The sequence below is a fragment of the Diceros bicornis genome, chromosome 25 (assembly GCF_020826845.1).
Source record: "Diceros bicornis minor isolate mBicDic1 chromosome 25, mDicBic1.mat.cur, whole genome shotgun sequence".
In the NCBI taxonomy this organism is placed as follows: domain Eukaryota; kingdom Metazoa; phylum Chordata; class Mammalia; order Perissodactyla; family Rhinocerotidae; genus Diceros; species Diceros bicornis.
Genome location: NC_080764.1, coordinates 15,508,192 through 15,525,587, shown reverse-complemented (window position 1 = coordinate 15,525,587; position 17,396 = coordinate 15,508,192). Strand labels below are relative to the sequence as shown.

The 17,396-nt window shown below is 45.8% G+C and overlaps 1 protein-coding gene and 1 non-coding gene across 10 annotated transcripts in view; both read right to left on the bottom strand.

Annotated features, from left to right (window-relative positions):
• Positions 1-17,396, bottom strand: part of LARGE1 (LARGE xylosyl- and glucuronyltransferase 1) — a 535,223-nt gene that overhangs the window by 337,612 nt on the left and 180,215 nt on the right. The gene's annotated exons all lie outside the window — the stretch shown is intronic.
• LOC131421963 (small nucleolar RNA SNORA76) lies at positions 12,292-12,429 on the bottom strand. Its single transcript, XR_009224003.1, has one exon. It is a non-coding gene; the product is annotated as a small nucleolar RNA SNORA76 (small nucleolar RNA).

Here is a 17,396-nt window from a genome sequence, read left to right as displayed (position 1 = left end):
TAGGTGAAAGGGAGACAGTGAAAAGGCAAAAAGACCAGAGAAGAGAGAGAGAGGAGAGAAAAAGGGCGGGCAAGAGAGCTCTTCAGACCTTCTTGACAAAGGCAATCAAGTTGAAAGTCAGCTTTTGCACCATCTCCACCCGGCATAGTGGGTTCCTCTAGCCAGCAAGGCAACATTGGTAGGGGGTCCCACACACCCACCTCCCCCCAGTCCCTTTTGGGCTGTTCCCCCAACACAGCATGCAACCACCCAACACTCTCTCGGACTCGTCCAGAACCACAACGCCACTGCACAATAGCTCACGTGGACTCTGCCTTGGAACCTCCTCAACACGCAAGATGGTTCCTTCCTAGTTCCAGAAGCTACGCGAGAGCCAGTGAGGTGGCAGGCCCCGTGACCCTCACCTCGGGAGGGCCCCAGGTTGAGAGTGCAGCCCTGGTAGGGTTGCACGAGTCATCCTTTGGCTGGAGAGCAGAGTAAATTTGCTACGGACGTTATTGAAAGAAAATAAATATAAGAACCCCACAGAGGCTCCGTGCAATTGCTCTCTAAAGTCCAGCCACACGCTATGCTGTAAGCAGATGTGGAGGCAGAGCCACAACTGCAAAATGTTAACCCAATTGACTTTTTAAGGGAGGGAGGAGGAGGAGAAGAGGTTGCCGTCTAGGAAGAGCGGCTTCACTCTTTTCTAAAAGATGGGAGAAAGGAGGGAATTAAAAATAGATTTGTTGTTGCCCTGATACTACAAGCCACGCACATGACATTGATGACAGAGAGACGCAGCGTGGCTGAGTATTGGACACGGCGGTGCCACTGGACTCATTTCTCACCAGCAACTATTGACTGTGCAGTAAGAAAGCTTGTGAGCTCAAACTGGAAGACGGCCCTTCACAGGCCGGGAGGAGGCAAGTCAGCAAGCAAGATACATGCCTCCCAGCTCACAGCCATGCATCTCGACAGACTCAGACATAAAAATTGGCTAAGCCCCATGAATCTCCCATTTCCCAACGTGTCCTGGCCCATCACCGCTAGTTTCCAACAAGCATTTGCAAAGGCCACGACTCCTCTCAACAATTAGCCTCCTCCCACTCTCTGGACGAGTCCCTTCAATGGTTCTGACATGGAGACAACGGGAGAGCCCTAAGGGAGCAGGGAGAGCCACGGCCCGGCAGGGCCAACCCCTCCCTCTTCTCTAGGCAGCTCCAGGGACGCCAGGGGAGCAGGTCTCTTCTCCTCTCTGCACCCACATTTCTTCTTCTCGTCAAAGTGAGTAGTGTTATAATATCTGTAATATACCTTAAAAGGCAAGCATCTCCCTTGTTGTTTCCATAACTCATTCCTGAAAGTAAAATGTTTTGTGCCAAAAAGCTAACACAGAACCAATTTTCCATGATTTTATATGGGAAAAGTTATAATTAAAATTATAAATTAAAATTATAATGAAAACTCATAATGCATGTTAAGCTAACTCCCTCCTCACAATTTCCCAAAATGAAACGAAGACATCATCAACATAAAACACCTGTAGAGAAGTGACAAATTCTCTTGTTAGGATGGGAAATGCTTAAAACGCTGCTTCTGATCAGAAAACCATTCATGCGGCTGTCACTTCACAGTTGCTGCGCACGCAGCAGTGTGGTCCTTCTCCATACCAGCAACAACCGAGACCCACAACCCTGTCTTGTTGAGGCTTAGAGGCTTCTCAAAATCTCTATGTGTACATGATTCCGATTTTCTACCAATTGTATCTGGTCTGTAACTTAATACTTATCACAATACACTATTTTGTTTAAAGTATTACAGTCACGCACCACATGACATTTCATTCAATGTTGGACCAAATACATGATGGAGGTCCCATAAGATGAGTACCATCTAGCCTAGGTGTGTGGTAGGCTATACCATCTAGGTTTGTGTATGTGCACTCTATGATGTTCACACAATGACAACATCATCTAACAATGCATTTGTCAGAACACAGCCCCGTAGTTAAGCAAAGCATGACTATATATTGATTTTTGCAATGTAAATATAAAGTTTCCCTATGCAAACATCACCCCAAAAATGTGGTGTTGAGATACGTACATTTCATGAAGTGTAGATATTAAAAAACAACAAGGGCAGCAGCATTATCCACAATCACCAAAAGGGGAAAAACACAAATGTTCATCCACAGGTGAATGGATAAACAAAATGCGGTACATACATACAACGGAATATTACTCAGCCTTAAAAAGGAAGAAAACTCTGACACATGCTTCAATATGGATGAATCTTGAAGACATTATGCCACGTAAACAAGCCAGATACAAAAGGACAGATATTGTATGATTCCACCTATACAAGGTACCTAGAACAGGCAAATTCACAGGAACAGAGAGTAGAACAGAATTTACCAGGGACTGGGGGAGGGGAAATGGGGAGTTCCCGGTTAATAGGTACAGACTTCTATTTGAGGTGATGTAACTGTTCTGGAAACGGATAAATAGTGATGGTTACACAACATTTTGAATACGCTTAATGCCAAGGAGTGTACATTTAAAAATGATTGAAGTGGTAAATATTATGTTATGTACATTTTAAGACAATTAAACAAACAAGAGGCACTCTACTAGGAAAACTTCAACCCAAAAGCCTGCTGTAGGGTGTGTGTTATCAGTATCTGGATCTAGTGAATTTTGGAACGGGGTTTCCTTGGTGACATAGTAGCTTGTTAAATGGCATGCAGAATATTTGAAAAGACCTCTCAAAGGTGAGATAAGGTTTTCAAGAAATGTGGACTGGCTAAAATATTTTAGAGACTCTCTCCACCTTTTCATAAACAGACTGCAAGTCGAGAGATCGGAATCTCCATCCTTAGCGACGGCATCCTAGGAGCGATCCCTAAGCTGTCTTGTTTCCAGCCACTGTTTGGAAAGACTTCTGTTTGTCTGATGCCGGCCATTAGGGCGACAGCAATGGTCCCTGTCATATTGCCATGTCTGCCTGTAGTGATCCTTTCTGCAAGATGCTGGCCAGAGCATCTGAAAGGACAGAGGGCAGAGACTTCATTGACATTTCTAAGGTTGCTTGAATCACTTGGTGCCTACTGACTAATGAATGTACTAAGGCTGTGGTAGGAAGCTAACTCTTCCCCCTCAAACTTTTTGACCACTACTGTTATCTACAAAATCAGCTAAGATTTTTGCATGAGCAAATTGATTTACATAAATTCATAAAAAAAAGAAACAGGGTTAGGTAGTCCCCCAGGGTCCCTCCCGACGATGAAAGTTTACACTTAACCTTATCTCAGAAACGGCTAGTGGTAGTCTTTGCGTGGCTGGCACTGACTCTGGGGTGGAGGAATAGGAATGGGGACATCAAAGAAAACAGAGTTTGGGACTATCATTACAGAGTAAGAGAAACAGATTAATTAAGTACTTACTGGGCATCTTCTATGGATGGGTGCTACATCCAGACTATACCCCACCCAACCCCAGTTACTTCAGTCACCTAAGTTTGGAGTCCTTCGTGCTTTGTGCTTGTCCAATAAAGTAGTGCCAGACAGCTGGAGTGACTTTCTTAACAACTAACCACCACCCGATGCAGCAGAGTAAGGAACCATACATCCTAGGATTTTTTTTAACATTTTTTCTCTAACATTTTCTTATGAAAATTTTCAAACACACCATAAAGGTGAAAGAATTTTACAGTGAACAGGTATATTCCCACACCTACATTCCACCATTAGCATCTTACCATATTTGCTTTATTGTCTCTGCCTAGCCGTCTATCCATCCACCAACCCATCTTTTTTAATGCATTTCAAAACAGTAAGTTAGTCATCAGCACACTATTCCCTAGGCACCTCAGTATCACAGCATTAGTCAGGGCTCAATAATGTTTACATTTTTTTCTTTTGAGGAAAAAGGGACATACAATGCAATGCACAGACCATTGGGTGAGTTTTGACAAATGCATAGACCTGCCTCACCCAAACTCCTTTCAAGATACAGAACATTCTGGAATGATGATGCAATTTACTCAAACCTCTTCCCAGTCAATCTCTGCCTGCATTCCCCAAAGGGAACCACTTTTTGGATTTATTTCCACTATAAACCAGTTCTTCCTGTCCCAGAACTTTATGTATTAGGAATCATGAAGTATATACTCTTTTGGGTAAGCCTTTTTTCACAGCATAACGTTTTTGCAATCCATCCACGTTGTTGCATGTATCAGTTGTCTATTTCTTTATATTGCTTAGTGAGTGATACATCATTGGATTAATACCACTATTTGTTTATTATCTCTTCTCTTATTGATGAGCACCAGGGCTGTTTTCAGTTTGGGCAATGACTACAATTGAAACTGAAGGGTCAGATGGTAGGTGTCTGTTTAGTTTTATAAGAAACTGCCAGATTTCTTTTCAAAGTTAATGAACCATTTTATACTCCCACCAATAACGTATGAAAATTACATTGTGCCACATCCTTGCCAACATTTGATGTTGTGAGGCTTCTTAACTTTAGCCATGGTGGATTTGTGGTACCATCTCATTGTGGTTTTTCCTGCCTTCCTGTGGGGTCCTTGAACATTTTTTAGAATTCCGTTTTGATTTGCTTATGGTGTTTTTTAATGTACTCTTTGCATGGCTTTCTCAGTGGTTGCTCTAAAGATTGCATTATATCTGCATAACTTATCAGCATCTACTGAGTGAGTGAAGAGCAGCAACCTTACCTCCTTTTGCGTCCCTTGACCCTCTCCCACTTACAAGAGGATGTGTTAATATTTCCCCTACATACATTGAGAGCCACATCAGACATTGTCCAAATGCCTTTCCATCTAGGACACCTATTGCGAAACTCCATTTCCACCAAGCAGACACACCTGCGTGAGATTACAGAGGCAAAAATGAACATCAGGACGTGGTGCATCTCTTCTGCTGCCCCTGCTCTTTCCTGGCAAGCATGAGCGAGGAACACTTGTTTCTTTCGGAGTCATCTGTAATTTGATCCCAAACTAACTGAGTATCCAATTTCAAACTTCAGGAGTATCAAGAAATATGGTGTCCATCCTGCTGACACAGATCCCAGCAGACAGGGTGTGGTCCTTACGGAGGAGTTCTCTCATCAGCTGCTTGACCAGTTCCCCTGGTGGTCTGGTTCTGTGCAGTTCAGAGAACTATTCTCTGCAGCTCTCAGCCTGTGCCTGCAGCTTCTCCTAGAATTCTGCAAGGCACCGAATAATAGCAATAAATCCTCTTCTCTTTAAACTCATGCATTCTCTTGTCTGTAACTGAACTCTAATAGTCGAGTCCCATGGCTAATTACTGGCAGAGCTAGGATCAAAACTCAGATCTCTGTTCGTTCTTCCCACAGTGCGCTCCCCGAGTCTCCCTCTCGACAATGTTCTTCAAAGAAGACAGACTTGAAAGTCCCGTGTTCTATTTTGAGAACATGCACTGGGAATGAAATGTTTGTATTTCTTTGCTATCATTTCCTCTGCCAGCTTCCCCACACCTGCAGTTATCTCTACCTGGGTTGGTTAAACTGCCGCTCAGGAATCAGACACTGTGGGTCCTTCTTAGGTAGCACAATGGTGACAGCAATGAGCATACTTTTCGGTTCTGCCTTGCCACTGGAGCTGAATTAATCAAGACATTTGTTTCTTAAAAGATTAAACTCACTCCAGTAAACAGAGAAGGGTGTGATCTGCAGTGGCTTCTCGCACTTACCTACATGTGGACAAACCCTGGCCTTGGAACCCAAAGATCTGGAAATTTCAGCTCAGCTACATCCCAGCTTGGGCCATTTATCAAATCCTTTTCGAGCCTCCACTGCTCCAGCTTAACTGGCTTCCTTGCTGTGATCAACAAATACTTGGTCTTTGTCCCCAGTTCCTGGCAGAGAGCTCCTAAAACCCTTAGAATCTCTGGAATGGTCAAGTGTCTTCCGTATGCTAATGAGATGACTGATGGCCAGGGACCCCTTGATAGCTTCAAGATGGGTACTGGTCACCCCAAAGACCAAGGCATGACTAGCGGGTTGGAACTTTCACCCCTATCCTACCTCCCACCTCCAGGGAGAGGGGCTGGACATTGAGTTAAGCACCAATGGCCAATGATTTAATCAATTGTGCCTACATGATAAAACCTCCATAGAACCCCCTAAATGAAAGGTTTCAGAGATTCAGGTTGATGAACACATCAAGGTCCTGGGAAGGCAGCAGGCCCGGAAAAGGTGCACGCATAACTCCTGCCCACTACATACCTTGCCTTATGTATCTCTTCCATTTGGCTGTTTCTGAGTTGTGTCCTTTATAATAAACCAGTAATAGTAAGTAAAGCACTTTCCTGAGTTCCAGAGGAGGGGGTTGTGGGAACGCCCTGAATTTACAGCTGGTTGGTCAGAAGTAGAGGTGGCAACTCGGGACTCGTGACTGCAGTCTGAAGTGGGGACAGTCTTGTGGGACTGAGCCCTTAACCTGTGGGGTCTGTACTAACTCTGGGTAGTTAGTGTCAGAATTGAACTGAATTTTAGGACACCCAGTTGTTGTTCGGAGAGTTGCAGATCTGGTGTGAGAAGAAATCTCCACCAATCTGGTGTCAGAATTGTAGGTAAAAACATCTAGACTTGCTGTTCCTCAAATGAGACAAGCACACGTCTGTCACAGGACCTTTGCACTTGCAATTCCCTCTGGTTAGAATCTGCATCCTTTTGATATCTGTATGGTGTGTACCCTCATTTCACTCTAATGTCTACTCACAAAGCCTTCCCTAACACCCAGCATCCTCTGTAGCACTTAGATGATTCAATCTTGTATACCCATTTCTTCCCTGACTATCCCCCCAGGGAATTATCCACTTCAGTATTCCCAGTGCCTGGAATGATGACTGGCACATAGTAGGAGTTCAATAAATTATCTGAGGAGTGAATGAATGCCTGCCTAAATGTTTAATGGTGACCCACAGTCCTCATCTATAAAACTGAGGTCACAATGCCAACCATGGACGACCATTGTAAACGTTAACTGAGACGGGTTATATGAAGAGCCATGACAGCGAAAACATGTGCCTAGCACGTGGTGGACATCTGAAAACATGTTATTGATTCTGAGACAAACTGTTTTTCACAACCTAACATTTCTGAAGTAGAGAAGCCTCCGGTGATAACTGGGGACCACACAGCAGTGGAAACACAGCTGCCACTGCTGGCAGTCACGGAACTTGCAGAACGGGCGTCAGTGACTTCAGTGAAAGTCTTGGAGACACTGGAGGGGGGTCACTCTTTTAACCCTCTGCACCAAATAGTAGTGGGAAGGGGCAGGAGGAGGCGGAGAGCCAGATGTGTCAGCAGCATGCCTGAAAGAGGAGTCAGGAAGAGGCCGGCTCCACAGAGCTGCAAAGTGGGCTAAGTGCCTTCGCAGGATTCTTATAAGAAATTGGATGCTCACAATGGTGCAGAGGATGGCACAAGGTAGAAAAACACAGATGGCGATGACATTGAGTCGAGGAGGGATTTGGAGAGTGAGACTCAATATGAAGAAGCTTTAATAATATCTGAACCAATATATTTGCCAATATTTTTCCTTATAGGTGGGCATAGCAGTAAAATATAATAAAAACCCATCTAATTAGGTCTAAATGGGCTCTTTCAGTAAGTATAAAAGACAGAGTCAAAAGGATAAGAAAGCATTGTGTCACCATTTAATTAAATGCCTTTTTAATTTCTTGGCTTTATATAAAATAATGGTGCGTCTTATAATTGGCAGCCTCTGAGATTAAGTGAAACAGGAAATTTCTTTGGAAAAAAATGGGGAACAAGACTCCAAAAGCACCCTTGACCCCAAATATTCCCCCATTGTTTCATCCATTGACTTAATTTCCCTCTATTTAATTCCCACGTCTATTTTCAGGCCTGACTTACACTGCAGGTTCCAGTGGGGGAAAGCAGCAAATCTGTGTGTTTCTTAAGGACAGTGGTTCTGGAAGGCTTGTCCCAGGACCAGCAGCATCAGTATCATCTGGGAATTTGTCAGAAATGCACATTCTTAGTGCCACCTCCACACAAGACCTACTAAATCAGAAATTGGGGGCAGAGGAGTCGTTAGCACAAGCCCTCCAGCTGATTCTGAGGCACACTCGAGTTTGAGAAGCAATGCTCTAGGAAAAATATCTAGCACCGTACACCACCAGCTTGATCACTCAAGTTTAACTATTCACTGAAGTTTCACTAAAATGCCCTGGGAATTCACCGTGCACCAGGCACTGTGCTGGGAGCCAAAAGCTGTCTCACAATCTAAAGAAGTACATGTACAAATGACTAAATAAGATACAAATCAGAATGAAATGAGGGCTGACGGAGGTGCCGATACCACGCTCTGTTCAAGGGATGGAGGACTGATTCTGATTCAAGAGTTCTGGTGGGCTTCTCGGAGGAGGTGGCAGTGGCGCTGTCTTGCAGGGTGAGAAGGTTTTGGACAGGTTTTCTAGGACAGAAGAGAGAGATACACTGAGGAAGCAGGATGAGCAAAGGGCACAAGTGGATTCAGAGTCCCATGAGCCCAAAGGGCTGTCACTCAGGTGCACTCTAAGAGCCTGATTAACTCAACAGGTTCCCCCCCTTTTAAGTTCTCCCCATGGATTCCACTTGTGGCAAAGTTGCCAACCCATATCCACTCTCTCTTCTCTGCTTAGGAACAGCGCCCTGCTTACATTCAGGGGTGCAAGGCAGCCAGAGGGAAAACTCCATCTCATAGCCTCTATGGCAGCCGAGAGCGGCTGTGAGACTTCAGGGAGGCCACTCAGAGGCAGTCTTCCCACTGAGACGTGTGCCCTTCCTGGCCTTCTCCCCTGCTCCCTCTTGGCTGCTGGCCTACAACAAGGACGTTGACGCCCAAGCGCCATATTGGACACTGAGGTGCCTCGGCCTAGGGCTGGAGATGGCAAGGCTGAAAGATAGGATTCTGGAAACTAAATGAGACCATTAAACCACCGCACCACCCTATACTGCTGACCTCCTGTCCTCTTGGATGTGAGAGAGAAATCAACTTCCCTCTGGTCTAAGCTATTGTTATGGGGACCTATTGTCACACGCTATTGAGCCTAATCATCACTGACACACCGCTCTATTTCAGATGGCTTCCTTTTAATCTGCACAACTCCAGGTCCTTCCTCCTCCTTGGCTGAACACCTTTACCCCCAACTCCTCATTTTCCTCTCCATCTACTGCCATGCTTCTTGAGAACATTATCATAGACCCATCTGACCCTACAGCCTGAGAGCAAAGTAAGGGCATCATTCCCAAGCATCTTCATCCCACGGCGCCTGCACTCCCCTCTACACCCTCACTGCTCAAAGTGTGATCCAGGTACCAACCACATCCGCACTACCTGAGAGCCTGTCAGAAAAGCAGACTCTCAGGCCACTCCAGCCTTAGGAATCAGAGCCTGCATTTTAACAAGATCCCAGGACATCTGTATGCCCATTACAGTTTGAGAGACACTACTATAGACATCAGCATCCTCACCTACAGCTGCTCACCTCCAGGCCGTGGACTGGGAAATCCATTCTCCAGCTACACTCTCCTATCCCTCCAGGTCTCTGGCTCCTTGTCAACCTTTCCTACAATCTTAAAAGCAGCCTACACTACCCTGAATTGCTACTCACTCTTCCCTGAACAAAATAATTACTTTCACACTTCCCTGCTTTTGTTTGTATGATCCCCCCTGCCTGGAATGCCCTTCAGAACCTCTGACTACCTGTGGATCTCCCACTCACCCTTTGGTGCACTGCCACCTCCAGACCATGAGCATTTTGGGGAGAGGGACTGGGTCTTCCCTGTCTGCAAGGTGGGATCTGGAGCCTGTGCCACTTACTAAAGTGCGACCTTGAACATGTTAAGTGCCTTCTCTCTGGCTGAGTTTCTCCATCTGTAAAACTCAGATAACAATGGGACCTGCATTTCACAGTGCAGTTCTAAGAAGTCAAAGAGATGATAAAATTACAGCACTTGGAACAATGCTTGGCACATAAGAACCACTTAATAAACACTAGATCATTCCACATACCAAGACCCAGCGTAAGAGCAGACACACAGTGGGCATGCAATACACAGTTTCCGGACTGACTTCTGTGCCTTAATTTTCCCCGGGCTCATGAATCCACCACACCCACTCTCCTCCACAGCCCAGCCAAAAGCCAGAATCCAGCCCCCCACAGGGACATTATTCAGATGAAAGAACATTTTCCGCAGCCATCCCAGTCCTCAGAGCCTCTCGCCAAGAAATAGAAAAGAAAAGCAATATAAATGTTAATAGGAAACTGTCTATTCGCTTTCACTTAGGCTAATCTGCTTCAGCCCAACAAAGAGGGAATTAGACAGCTGAGGGGACAGGAAAACATGGGACCTTGACATGCCAAAGCCCAACGGACTTCAGTTCCCAGGAGGAAATGCAATTCTAGGCCAACAAAGCTGTGTGGAAATCAGGAAGTAGGGCTTCCCCTTGGGATGTTTCCACGGTGGGAGGTGTGGTTCCTGCCCTGGTCCCGTTTTCCTGGGCATCCATTGACCAGTACCTACGATGTGCAGCCATGAGTCTATGTGGTGGGGATAAGAAGGTGATTACCCTGTGCTCCTTGCCCCCAAGAACTACTGGGACAGGCAGACAAATACACCTACAATTAAAATAGTTGTGCAATAATGCTACTAAGAGTGTAGGTTCAAGATGTCAGGTCAGCAAGGAGGGGAGGCACATTACCAGATCAACGGGACAGGAGAGGGAGGAGGTCCAAGGAAGTGTTCTTGCAGAGAAGAGGGGCTCTGAAGGGTGAATAGGAATGAGCCTGGCAAAGAAGGCAGAAACAGGTGTCCCAGGCAGCAAGAACACTAGGTACAAAGACCAGAGAAGTCCATTGGGGTAGGCTGAATAATGGTCCCCCAAAGATGTCCACGTGCTAACTTCTGGAATGTGTGAATGTTACATTATATGGAAAAAGATACTTTGTAGGTCTGACTAAAGATCTTGAGATGAGGCGATTATTTTGAATTATCTGTCTGGGCCCAATGTAATCACAAGATCCTTATAAAAGAGATGCAGGCAGAGTCAGGGTCAGAGGAAAAGCAGGTGTGATGATGGAAGCAGAGACTGGAGTGATGCACTCTGCAGATGGAGGGAGGGGCCACAAGCCAAAGATGCAGGCAACCACTTGAGGCTAAAAAAAAGCAAGGAAACTGATTCTCCCCCAAGAGCCTCCAGAAGGAACCAGCCTTGCTAACATCTTGACTTTAGCCCAAAGAGACTGATGTTGGACTTCTGACCTCTAGAAGCATAAAAAAATAAATTCATATTATTTTAAGCTGCTAAGTTTGTAGTAATCTGTTACAGCAGCAAAAGGAAACCAACACAATATGTTGTTCGAGGTACATCTTCAGGACCGTCAAAGACAAATGTCAGAAAAATGAAACCAACTGAGGAGACAGCCACAGGCCAAATCATGAAAAGACTTGTGTATCAAGCTGAATTTCCATTTTATCCTCAATGTGGAGCCACTGCTAAAGGATATTAAACAGAGGGATGATACACTAAGATTGCCCAGGCTAAAGCACTGAATCATCAAATTTTTAGATCTTAACTCTTAGGAATTACCACATGTCTAAGTCCCCATTTTATTGACCCTCATCTCTTGTATCATAGACTATAATGACTTTATGAAAAGAAGGAATAACCTATTGGTATACGTTACTATTTCCAGCCCTCAAAATTCCATTTAAATGTTTTTGAAGCTGCATACCTATATTTGTAGAGCTGTAATTAAGTGGGAGTATGCATGTGCGGACAGCTGGGCTGTACTGGAAACTGGGAGTTTTCTCAAAAATCCTGGTCAGATGACCGCCATATGCCTAAAAAGACCACAGTCAAATAGATGCCCCCTGCTCGCCTCCAGTAAGGGGGAAGGCAGCTAACAGTTACTGAGGGCTCACTCGGGGCCAAAAGCTTGGTGAACATTCCCTCGTTGGATTTTTCTCAGGAAGGACAATCATCATCCTTCTGAGCAGCACTCTAGGTGTCGGGAGGCCCCCAAGTGTTGGGTGACCAAGCCCCATTCCCCAAGCACTGCTGTTGCAAGGCACGGGGCCCATCCAAGAAACCCAGGCAGAGGAGATAATCCATGTGCCCCTCTCCATAGAGAAAGGCCTTTAAACCTAAAATTCCAGCCAGCCTCCAGGCTCCTTACCCTTCCTATGCACTGTTGCGTCACACCCTTCTCCACACACATACATCTTCAGAGCCTCTGCCAGCTACGCTTGTGCTAAATGTCACTTGATGCCAAAGGAATCGCTTAGGGGGCATCCAAGCAGCCCGGGATCTGAACAAGCTGGGTTTGTTCTGGCACTGCCACCAGACCCCGGAGGCCATGGGCCCGGCACTGCAGAGGTTCCAAGGCAGTGCGCTGGTTGGGGCCAGAGCAGGGAACCCAGGGGAGGAGTGTTCCACGGACTGAAGGGCTGGTTTCAGAGATCACTAACCCTCTCCGGGCCTCAGTGAAAATAGCGGCTTGTTGTCTTCCTGTCGCTCAACTCCCTGCCAAAGGGGACATCCCACAAATTGAGAGCCATGTACGTTTTCCACGCATCTGACATTCGCCACAGCCCACAGAGGGTTCTATGGCGTTAAAAACACCAAAAATGCCTGACAACATTGGGCATGTGCGGAGTTTTCAATTCTGAGCTATTTTAAACAGCACTGTTAGGAACCACTCTGACAGGCTCCACTCCACCCTGCTCCACTTTTTCTTTGGGAATCTATATTCGGGGACAGTATACTCCTAAAAATAGACTCACTGAGTTAAAGGGTATGCACAATTTATAGTTTTTGTGATGAACTGGCAGTTACTCTCCAGAAAGAGCCACGTGGGTGTCACCAGCAATTCAGATCCAACAGCTGTTGATTGAACCCCAACTTTATTCCACCACTGAGCTAGGCACCTCCCTTCTCGTTATCTCTTTTCAATATCACACAATGCCCACTTGGCCCCATTTGATTGATGAGGAAAGTGAAGTTCTGTAAAGTAAAGCGACTTGCTCAAGGCAATACGGTTATTTTGAAACAGGGCTGGGAGAAGAATCTTTTTTTTTTTCTTTTGTGAGGAAGATCAGCCCTGAGCTAACATCCATGCTAATCCTCATCTTTTTGCTGAGGAAGACCGGCTCTGAGCTAACATCTATTGCCAATCCTCCTCCTTTTTTTTCTTCCCCCCAAAGCCCCAGTAGATAGTTGTATGTCATAGTTGCATATCCTTCTAGTTGCTGTATGTGGGACACGGCCTCAGCATGGCTGGAGAAGCGGTGCGTCGGTGCGCGCCCGGGGATCTGAACCTGGGCCACCAGCAGCGGAGCACGCGCACTTAACTGCTAAGCCACGGGGCCGGCCCTGGGAGAAGAATCTAAGTGTCAGAATCCTCCAGTTCTGTTGTACCTGCTAAGTGGTTCAGATCTTTGCATTATCCCACACCACGACAACAGCTTTCATTTATTAAAGATAACCGTGGGCCAGGCTCTAGACTGGGTACTTCACGATAGACACTACCACATCCGTCCAAGTCAATGAGGCAACAATAATGATGATGCTGTTGCTGATGAGGTTAGCGCCTACCGACCACTGGATGCTGAATATATGCGAGGCATGGTGCAAAGTACGTTACATTCATATATTATTTTAACTCTAAAAGTCTATGAGCTAGTCATTAACATGCCCAGTTTAAAGATGAAAGAACTGAAGCTCAGAAAAGTAGCTTCTCTCAAGAGTTCCACAGATTACAAACGGAAAATACAGCCACCAATAAACGGATTTGAACACAAGGCTGTCTCCAAAATCTAAGCACTCCATCACAATGCTAGACCGCCCCAACAGTTAACAACATCAGGTGGGCGGCAAGGAAGAGGATTTCTAAAGAAGACGGTGAGAAAAATCAGCATTCCATTTTGGCCCGTCTTCCCCACGATGTGCTGGCTGTGTATAGTTTGATCAGTGCTGCGTTTATTTCAACGCCATCGACTGGCTGCATGCAAAGCTGCATACAAATGCATGTCTCTCTCTTCTGAGGGCCGCTTCCCATTATAGCAAACACGGATCACAAGGAGCAGCCCACATCTCAGCAGAGGCCTCCAACAGACCGCCTCCAGCGGCTAAAAAGGGCCTTCTCAGAGCCCTGGAGAGAACAGGAAAACTCCTTCTCAGAGGCACTTTCAGCAGTGCAGAGGCGGGAGCAGAAAGGTGAGAACTCCTAGAAAGCAGCAGAAGCAGCTCAGAATAAGGGGAAAAGCACCAGGCTGGGAAAGAAGTCAGAGGTTCCTGTCCCAGAGCTCTGCCAAGAACTCAATGTGTGACCCGGGGCAAGTCAGTCTTGGCCCCATGAAGACATTAAACAAATATCCTGATGTCATTTCAGACTCCTCTCTGGAGGGAGTGGGGGAGATTCTAGTAAAGACTGACTGAATAGCTTTAAAGAAAGAAGTGATTCAGCAAATCAAGATAAGACACCTGGGTCCTAGATCATTTGCACAACTAACCTACCATCTTAGAAGTTCTTTTCCTCAAAATGCACAGACATAAACTCATGAATGGGCCCTTTTCCACACTAAGGCAGCCACCATCACAGATTCTTCCAGACCCCACACCAGCTCGCACCCTGGTACCACTGCAGATTGAAAGTGGCCTGAAGAAGAAATCATTGCTTCCATCACCAAGACAGAATGCTGTCATCTCTAGGAGATTCATAATTGGCACCCAAGACCAATTCTAGCTGAATCCTGTTATGACTAATAAAGAAATGAGAAGCAGAAGGGGGAATGGCCACCGCGGCTTCCCTTTTCACCGTCCTAACACTAGCTGGATGTGCCTTTCTCCTTGTCATCCTTCTGCCAATTGCTACAGGGAGACCTCCGGAGACCGCGGCTGCCTTCTGGCACACGCAGCCTGATCGTTTTACTGCGTGACCATCAGTAAGATACAGGGAGTGCTCAGGTGAGTAGGTAAAGCATTCGAGCGCCACACAACGAAATTCACAAAGTCAAGTTTGGCTTGCCAAGGATATTCTTTTCATTGTAACTTAGAAAGTCTCCAGGTGTTAACAGCTGGAAATGGTTCGAGGATTCCTCTTGCTGGGGTTTATGGCTACATCTGCAGCACATGACTGAGACTTTCCAAGCACACAGGACTCCAGGCGCACACGCCTCATTCCCCCGCCTTTCTCCAATTGTGCTGGCTTCTCAGCCAATCTGACTCCCTGCTCCCAGATCTTCGGAATCAAAGGAACTTTTTAAAAAATCAAGCTGCTTTGGGAAAAAAGTGTCAATTTGTAAATTCCTTATTTGGCCCTGTCTACCTGCAAAGATACAGAAAGTCCGGGGGAAGTAAAAGAAGAGGATTTTGTTTCTTTTTTTAGTTTCCAGATGGAGCTGCCTCCCACTGACTACCCACACACCCAAGTGGCTGATGTCACTGTTGTGATTTTAGTACTGTGCAGGCCCTGGGGGAGAGTAGCCCCATAAAGATCAACAACAGTGAGCACATCTGAGAAAGCCAGAGAGATAGAAACGAGGGAATCAACGTGTACTTGGCTCTGGAAATGTCCACAGGATGGCCAAGCAGAGATCAGGCAAATGGACGTTTGTGCACACACACCAGCTGGACTAAAAGCCAAGGTCTTAGAGAGTGGAGACACTTGATCGGGATGAAGTCTGAGGTGCTGAGAATGATGTGGCCCCAAATATCACCCCGTAGGACCCTGAGGATAAAGTCCTTTGGCCATTCCTAGGACGCAAGGCTCAGGTCTAATCAACACCATGGCCTGGAAGAGAAAAAGTGCTCTCAACTGAGCCCGTCATTGTCCTGTGACAGGCGACACATGAAGAGAAGTTGCTAACACTGAATGGAGCTATTTATAAAAGAATCTAGTAACATGACTGTGTGCCAGGCACCGAGTCTGTCTGCGGGGAAAGAGCACCATAGAAAGTGGTTGTGGCCGTGAATACGTATGTAGAGACCTGGATGGAGACTCCAGCCTAAACCTGCTTTATTTGGCCTCGCCAGGATTCCTGCCGTGTGCCACACACTATAACCTAAACATTACATTACATGCTTTCTTGAGTCATTCCATCTTTTCAGGTGATTGTCATTGTATTAGGTTGCTAGCACTGCCTTAAAGTATCATAGACCGGGTGGCTTAAACAACAGAAATTAATTTTCTCACAGTTCTGGAGGCTGCCAAGTCCCAGATCAAGGTGTTGGCAGTGTTGGTTTCTTCTGAGGCCTCTCTCCTTGGCTTGTAGATGCCCATCTTCTTGTAGACCCTGTGTTTTCACGTGGTCTTTCCTGTGTGTGTGTGTCTGTGTCTCAATCTCCTCTTTTTATAAGGACACCAGTTATACGGGATTAGGGCCCATCCATATGACCTCTTTTTACCTTAATTACCTCTTTAAAGACCCTATCTCCAAATACAGTCACATTCTGAGGTCCTGGGGGTTAAACATATGCATTTTGAGGGGGATGCAATTCAACCCATAACAGTCATTAACATCTTTATACCACTGAGGAACATGAGACACACAGGAAGGTTAAGCATCTTACCAGTGGGTCACAGATCTAAAAAGTGTGACACTGGGATTTGTACCCAGGGTCTATCTAACTTTATCCCAAGTACTCATTCACACTGAGGATGCCAACACTGCTCTTGGATTAAACCTTTGTTGAGCCAGTAACTGCCTAGCATAACTCATTCTCCTCTGTTCAGGGCTATCTAGACACCATGGTCGTGCAGAGCTACCTGTTCTCCATTGCAATGCACCAATTTTTAAAAATCTGCATGACAGGCCATTCAGCTGTGGGATCACAACAACCCTCCTGATTGATGCCTGTTCTCCAAATTGGATTTCATGCTTCCTAACAGCCCCTTGATGAGGCTTAGTAGAAAACCTTGCACATAGTAGTTTTCTGATAAATATTTTCTGAATGCATGAATGTATGTATGAATGGATGGAGTAGTCAAGGTAACCTCAAAAGACCCTTCCCAGTTTTCAGTTTCATGAGTCTGCTCTAGGAGGTGACACTGGGGCTGCTGCTCAATGGCTGAGGATTGCATCAGACCCCAATCAGTACTTTTCTTCTCTACAGTGTGTCTTCCTCCCCCACAGCCAGCACGTCAGGGCAGCATCACCCACTGAAACAAGGCAGTGATAAGAAGCTGCCCTTAAGAATAATGGCCTTTGCCTAGGTACAGAATGATCGAAAGCCCTGGGACCAATTAAACTTTCCCCTGGGAATTAATCCCAACACTACTTTGATGTACTTTTGTCTCTTGGCAGACCACTGCTACGTAGAAAAAAGAAGAAAAAGTTCACCATCATTATTTAAGTTCA